A 7394-nucleotide genomic window follows, 5' to 3' on the forward strand; every position below is an offset into this window, starting at 1 on the left:
GTTAATCCGGGGGTCCAGCTTGCGGACTCCAAGCCCTGCGGGTGTGCGGTGTGCGCGGAGCTCGCCCGTCCCAGCGCCCGGATCAGTGGGAGGCCGGCGGTCACACAGCTCCTCCCCCTCCCTCCTCCTGCGGCGCCGGGGCAGGCCAGGGTCGGGGCTACCAGACCGCCTGGAGCTGAACGTGCGCAAAACCGGCGCGCAGCCCCCCGCCCCAGCGCCCCGCGGCCAGGGTGACGCGGTGACTGCGGGCGACAGAGCCCGCGGTGCTGGCAACGAGCAGGCAGCAGGCGGGATCGTAAAGCCTTGTCCCGGTTCTCGCGAGCAGTTCACCGCGGCGTCCGGGTGAGGAGGGACCCCCAGGCGGGCTGGAGCCCCGTGCGGCCGCGGGCTGGGGGTGGGGTGAGGGTGGGTGGCTGGGATGTTGGGGGATGGGAGGATGGGGTGAATGGAAAAATGGGGGTGCTGGGGAGGCTGGTGCGCTGGGAAGATAGGGATGGGACGATGTGGGTGCTGGAGGTTGGGGGACTGGGACTCAACCCGCACCCACCCCCAAGCCGGAGTTGGACTCTCGGTCCCCGCCGCCCTCCTAGCAGCTCTGGGATCCTTGCGGGGAGAGTGATGGAATTTGAATTCAGTTCTCCCAGACCTTTTTCCCCCGGGAAGTAACCTCTAAGAGTTTGGTACTGAGAGGGAATCCGGCCGGCCGCGGGATCCCGGAGCACTGAAAGCGTTCTTATCCGTGGGTCACCCCCGTGCTCAAAAGAAACACACACACACACACGCACACGCACACACACACACACACACACACACACCTCCCTCTGGGGAGTAGAAGCTTTCTTATCCGTGGGTTACCCGCGTGCTCAAAAGAAACACACACCTCCCTCTGAGGAGTGTTGCTCCATACCCTGAATGAGGGAGAGGCTTGTTTTGTTTTTAAGTCAACGGAACCAGAAAGCAGGGAATATTCTCTTCCCCTTCACCCTCTGGAGCCTCTCGTAGACCTTTCTATCTCTGAAAACGAAAAGGTCAGGCTTTCATTCAGACCTGTGGTTCCCGGGAAGGTTGCGGAGGTGAGAGGAGGGAGGAGGGAGAGGTGCGTGGCCGCCCTTGAAAGACTTGGCTGATCAGGTTCTAGACGGATTTGTGTTAACAGATCAGTCTTGCAAAAATTAGCTTTGACCCCAGTAAGAATGCTGAGCCGGGAGGTTGGTCTCTTTGAGTAGGAGCTGGAAATGCTTCAGAATGTTGATAGTTACGGAAGCCACAGTACGTGGTCTTGGGCTAACACCGAACTCGGGGATCTGGGCTTTAAGTATTGGCCTGGACCGTACGGAGGGGAAGGAGAAGGGGTCGGGGAAGGGATGGCTTTCTGGCCACCAGGAGGCACTGGCAAGCTGCCAGCATTCTCCGATTTCCTCGCAAAGGGCTTTCTGGTGGACCTGCTGAAGCTGGTGAGAGAGCCCCGGACTTGGCCTTTTCTCGCCCTCTCTGCTACTCGTCGCATACCGGCACTGAATGTCACCCCCACCCTCGGCCATTTGTGCAAGAACTCTGTCACGGCTGAGGTGATGATGCTTTTCGTGGAAATGGACCCTTCTTACTCAAGCCATTGAGGGTGAAGGACTAGCAGAGTTGAGGGGGGCAGTGATTACTTTGGTTCAGCCACTCCTTTTACGTGGGCTTCCCTGGTGACTCCCTTGGTAAAGAATTAGCGGGCAATGCGGGAGACCTGGGTTGGAACCCTGGGTTGGGAAGATCCCCTGGAGAAGGGAAAGGCTATCCACTCCAGTATTCTGGCCTGGAGAATTCCATGGACTGTATAGTCCATGGGATCTCTAAGAGTTGACTGAGCGACTTTCACTTCACTCCTTTTACAGCTGAGAAATTCTCGCTGAGGTGTGAAAGAGTTTGCCCAGCATCTGGAGGAGTTTCCAGCATGCAGAACCCTGGGCAACTGGTTGCTCATTTCTCCTCCACTGTGTATCTGTACCTTTTAAACTTCAGTGGTGATGAACACGTGTTCCATCACCCAGCTAGCTTTGTGATCCAATACAGTTTACCACCCTCTTTGAGGCTCTCCGTGTAGAGCATCAAGGAAAGAGCTAACTAGGTACCTGGGCAACTGGAGTGAGCCCTGAGAATGCCAGCTGGTGTTAGGAATCTGTATTCCTTACCCTGACATCTTAGAAAATGGATATTTCCTGAAAACAAAGATCATCCTGAGGTTATTTAGGATCATCCTGAGGATCAGCCTGAAATTTTTTTCAAGACCCTTTTGATAACTGAGGTCAGACTTTTTGAGACATTGAGAAATTTCCATAAACGTGATGCATTGAAGACAAAGTAATGAGTGAAGAGAAGCTGAAGGGGAACATTTAGCTCTAAAATCATACTGTTCCAGAATTTCTAGTTTTTTATTTTTGTTTTTTTTTGCTTTCACTAAGAAAGCAACTCTTTTTCTTATTTAGAAAGGCTAATCATATCCATTTGTCAGTATTTTCAGCAGTAAGGAAACTAGTTTAAAAACATTAAAGTGTAAGTACAGTCAGCAGTAACTGCTATGAAACGGTTGTGAACAGGCAGAAAATGTAGGCTTTCCTTTTACCAGAATCTCCAGAATTTTGAGGAAGCTTTGTAGTTTGAAGGGACAGGCCATGGGTTCTTACTGCCTTTCTCTATGAAGCCAAGCACCTGTTCAGAGTCCTGTCCTTTGCTCCACGTTACTGGAATGACTCATAACACACTAATAGACACAGTCTAACAGTCTAGTATATATAAGCTTGTAGTTTAAAAAAATAAACATAGCAGTTGAGGAGAAATAAAAACTCTGCTATCTAAATAGGTATCAACTGAGTTATGTGGGCTAGTTGATTCCTCGTACAAACTTCATTCATTCCTTCACTGACCTCAAGAAATCTTTATTGAGCACCAACAACATGTCAGGTGCAGTGAGTATAGCAGTGCTGTCTCTTTACTCATGGAGTTCACTTTCTAGAACCAAGGGATGAGCAAGGTCAATTTGGAAAGGACTAGATGTTTTAAAGCAAATGGAAAAAAAGATGCTGTAATAGAGTACTGGGGTGTGTGTGTGTGTGTGTGTGTGTGTGTGTGTGTGTGATGGGCTTCTTGATTGCGTTTTAAAAAAGACTTTCTTGAGAGATGGCTTTAGGATGAGCCTCCAGAAGATGGACAGGCAGTTCTGGTGGAGAGAACCACAGGCACGCGGGGCTGGAAACTAGCTTGATTTGGTCCAGGCATAGCTGAGGGCAGTGAGTCTGCAGAAGGGAAGAAGGAGGGTGGCAGAGGCATGAGGCTAAATCCAGGCTGGGCAGAGACTGGGAGGCTGAGGTAAGCAGTTTGGACTTTGTTTCAAGTGCAGTGGGTAGCCTTGAGCAGAGGCAAGACTTGGTAGATTTACATTTTTCTTGAGGGTTCCTCTGGGTACTCTGTGGAGGATGGGTAATAGGAGGAGAAGAGGAGAGGTGATGAAACTGTCTCCAGGTATATTTATTATGGAGATTTACCAGGGTGTGGGAGCAGTCTGTGTTTTGGGGCAGAATGGGAAGTCACTTCATGTTTCTGTCTCAAATTTCCCATCTGCATAGTGAGATGACATTGCTATGTCTGGTCCACTCATCTTGCAAAAACGAATAAGCTAATGAATATGTTCTTTAAAGTAAAGCAGTCCTATTTGCAAAGCAGAAATAGAGACACAGACACAGAGAACAGCTGTATGGATACCAAGCAGGTAGGGGGGTGAGTGCGAGGAATTGGGAGATTGGAGTTGACACTATACACTATTGATACTGTATATAAAATAGATAACTAATGAGCACCTACTGTATAGCACAGGGAGCTCTACTCAATCCACTGTGGCGACCTGAATGGTGAGGAAGTCCAAAAGGGAGATGATGGATGTATAAGTGGGCTTCCCTGGTGGCTCAGCAGGTAAAAAATCTGCCTGCAGTGCAGGAGACACAGGAGATGTGGATTCGATCCCTGGGTCAGGAAGATCACCTGAAGGAGAAGGTGGCAACCCACTCCAGTATTCTTCCCATGGACAGGAGCCTGGTGGGCTTTAGCCTGGTGGGTTACCCAGAAGGTTGCAAAGAGTTGGATGTGACTAAGAATAAACACCTGTGTATAAGTATGGCTGATTCATTTTGCTGTATAGGAGGAACTAACACAACATTATAAAGCAGTTGTACTCCAATAAAAATTTAAAAATGAAGTAATGTAAGATTTTGTTACTATTCTAATATGCTAATATTATGCTACTTTGAATTCCTTGTGCTTCATTTGCCAACATTTTATACCAGTTTCAATGTCTTTTTATTTATTCTTTTCCATAAATATAATTTACTAAACATAAAAAAATATTTTGCTCTGCTCAGGGTGTTGAAAAACCTAAATCAAGAATTACTAATGAAACATACCATCATAGAAGGCAGGGAAATTAATGCTAACATAATAGCCAGTTTGCTTTTTAAACATACTCCATCAAAAATTTTAATGTGGGATAAAAGGTAGTTTATTAAACTGATATTCAGTATAAACTAAAATTCAGAAATGAGCAATGATGGTCAAAAGGCTCAAACATCCAGTTATAAAATATATAAGCCCTGGGGATATCATACATAGCGTGATGACTATAGTTAAAAATACTGTATTGTATAGCCAGCTTACTTTTTTATTTAATTATTTTGTATTGGAGTATTGTTGCCTTATTTATTTATTTTAGCCAGTTTACTTTTAAAACTTCAATGTGATCAGATAAAATTTGGAATAGAAGCTAGACTTGGAAACTATTTTTTTTTTTTAATTTGGCAGATTTGTCTTTGTGCTGGATATGGCTGGGTACAGATATGTGTGTGTGCAAAGATCTGTTGACAACTGAAAACCTATACATGACAGCAGAATTTCTGGAGGGGGCTGGGAACCAGGGCTGAATAGGATTATTTCCCTTAGCGAAGCGTCCTCTCTCAGAGGAAACTCTTGAATTTCCCCTAGTTGATCACAGTTTCTGGGGGCCAGGCAAGAGTTTCAAAGTTGTTTACCAGCTACGGTAGGCCTGACCTTCTCAGCAGCCAGACAGCTGAGAAAATCTGTTTCTCTTCCCTGCCTCATTTTGACATGCAGCATACTAGAAGAAAAGGTGTCTGTTAGAGGGAAATAGAAGCCTTTCCTCATTTACATCTTGTGCAATGCAGTTCTCAGTGACTTAGTGGTTCCCCAGTTAGCTTCCCCTTGCCAGACCTTATTAATTATTGATTGGTCGGCTCATCTGAATATCACCTTGAAGTGGTCAGACTGGTGATTCAAATTGCAGACAAGATGTGACTGTAATTCTAGAATCTGTACGCTTTCTCTCTTGCCTTATTTACTATCAGAGTCCCTTAGGGTTGAGGGTGGTTAGGGCATCTTTAAGGAAGACATTACAGTTTCTCCCGGAGGCCACAGCATTTTCTGTTTAACTTATATAATGCTTTGAAATATTGGATTAGGTGCTCTTCTTTAAAAATCAATAGGTTTTACATACAATGACACCCCACTCCAGTACTCCTGCCTGGAAAATCCCATGGACAGAGGAACCTGGAAGGCTGCAGTCCATGGGGTCGCTGAGGGTCGGACACGACTGAGCAACTTCACTTTCACTTTTCACTTTCATGCATTGGAGAAGGAAATGACAACCCACTCCAGTGTTCTTGCCTGGAGAATCCCAGGGGTGGGGGAGCCTGGTGGGCTGCCATCTATGGAGTCTCACAGAGTCGGACACGACTGAAGTGACTTAGCAGTAGCATGGTTTTCTGGCTTTAATTGAAAAAAAAAATGAAGATCTGGTAACTTGAAGAGCTCATTCCCACATGACAGCAATGAACTTCGATACACCTGGGCCCTTTCAGATGGCCCCATCTACCGCAGCCCCCACCATAGTTTTTCTATTACACAGGGTCTGTTGAGCTCACTTAAGTTACCTAACTGGGAGCCCTAGGGTTAGGGTTATCTAGTCTGGCCTGTCCAGTTCACATTCACCCTTATCCAAATGCAGGAATTCCTTCTCCAGTATGCTTGATGGTGTTCCGCAGATGTGCGCTTCAACTGCTCCTGTGATAGAGAGAATGTGGTACTTGTCCAAGAGCTCCAGCTAACAGAGTTCTACAGTCTGGGTCCACGTAGGACTCATCCCTTTTCCATGGAACTGTGGCTGTCATGTGCCATCTGGGTTTCCCCCAGTGTAAACATCCCTGTTTCCTTCAACAGCTCCTCATGTGACTTGTTGCCTTGTTCCCTCATCTGTTTGGTTATTGCTGGGTTATTGTCCCTTTAAGTAAACTGTCATTTGTCGAAGCCTTTAAAGCTCTGCTAGTTCAATGAGATGTGGTTTAACTGGCACGGAAAGTACCAGAATGCTTCCAATATGGCTGCAAACGGCCCAGAGATCTTAGATAACTTAACCGTTTGTGATTTGAAAACCACAGACGGCAGCAAACATATGGATATTTGCAAAGTGGAGGCAAATGAGCTCCAGTGTTCTAAATATGAGTAGAATCACGAAATTGGTTCCACAATAGGGAACTGCTGCTTCTTTTTTTTTTGGGCCATATCTCTTTTCTTAGGTTGTGAAATGATTGCACAAGAACTGTATCAGCTTGAGCCCAGGATAAGAGGCTTTAGACTTTTCTGCAGAAGTCACTTGCATATTGCACATTTGGGATAATGTCCATATTAAGTTTTGATCCTATTAGCTAATATGGTAGAAATAAAACAAATTAGTAGAGCAGGTATTGTGTTTTCTCTTTCCTAGTTTCAATAATAATAAGTACTCTTGCTTGGAAAATCCCATGGATGGAGGAGCCTGGTAGGCTGCAGTCCATGGGGTCAAGAAGAGTTGGACACGACTGAGCGACTTCACTTTCACTTTTCCCTTTCATGCATTGGAGAAGGAAATGGCAACCCACTCCGGTGTTCTTGCCTGGAGAATCCCAGGGATGGTGGAGCCTGGCAGGCTGCCGTCTATGGGGTCGCACAGAGTCGGACACGACTGAAGCAACTTAGCAGCAGCAGGAAATGTTTGCTGACACTTTTAAATGGAATCATATATCTTTACTAGGAGAAGGCAATGGCACCCCACTCCAGTACTCTTGCCTGGAAAATCCCATGGACAGAGGAGCCTGGTAGGCTGCAGTCCATGGGGTGTCTAAGAGTCGGACATGACTGAGCGACTTCGCTTTCACTTTTCACTTTCATGCATTGGAGAAGGAAATGGCAAGCCACTCCAGTGTTCTTGCCTGGAGAATCCCAGGGACCGGGGAGCCTAGTGGCTGCCGTCTATGGGGTCACACAGAGTCGGACACGACTGAAGTGACTTAGCATAGCATTAGCATAGGGTG

General features: G+C 46.7%; 1 protein-coding gene across 7 annotated transcripts in view; it reads left to right on the forward strand.

The window, feature by feature from the left end:
• The window catches only part of PLA2G7 (phospholipase A2, group VII (platelet-activating factor acetylhydrolase, plasma)), a 37651-nt gene that overhangs the window by 383 nt on the left and 29874 nt on the right, over positions 1–7394 (forward strand). Inside the window, exon 1 of one of the 7 annotated variants that reach the window (XM_010863062.1) lies at positions 12–342. The exons of 2 other annotated variants lie outside the window; for them this stretch is intronic. The gene's annotated coding sequence lies outside the window, so the exon portion shown is untranslated. 4 more of the 7 variants (XM_010863068.1, XM_010863065.1, XM_010863067.1 and 1 more) reach the window with 4 other exon arrangements.

Source organism: Bison bison, unplaced genomic scaffold (assembly GCF_000754665.1).
Source record: "Bison bison bison isolate TAMUID 2011002044 unplaced genomic scaffold, Bison_UMD1.0 scf7180017864487, whole genome shotgun sequence".
In the NCBI taxonomy this organism is placed as follows: Eukaryota; Metazoa; Chordata; class Mammalia; order Artiodactyla; family Bovidae; genus Bison; species Bison bison.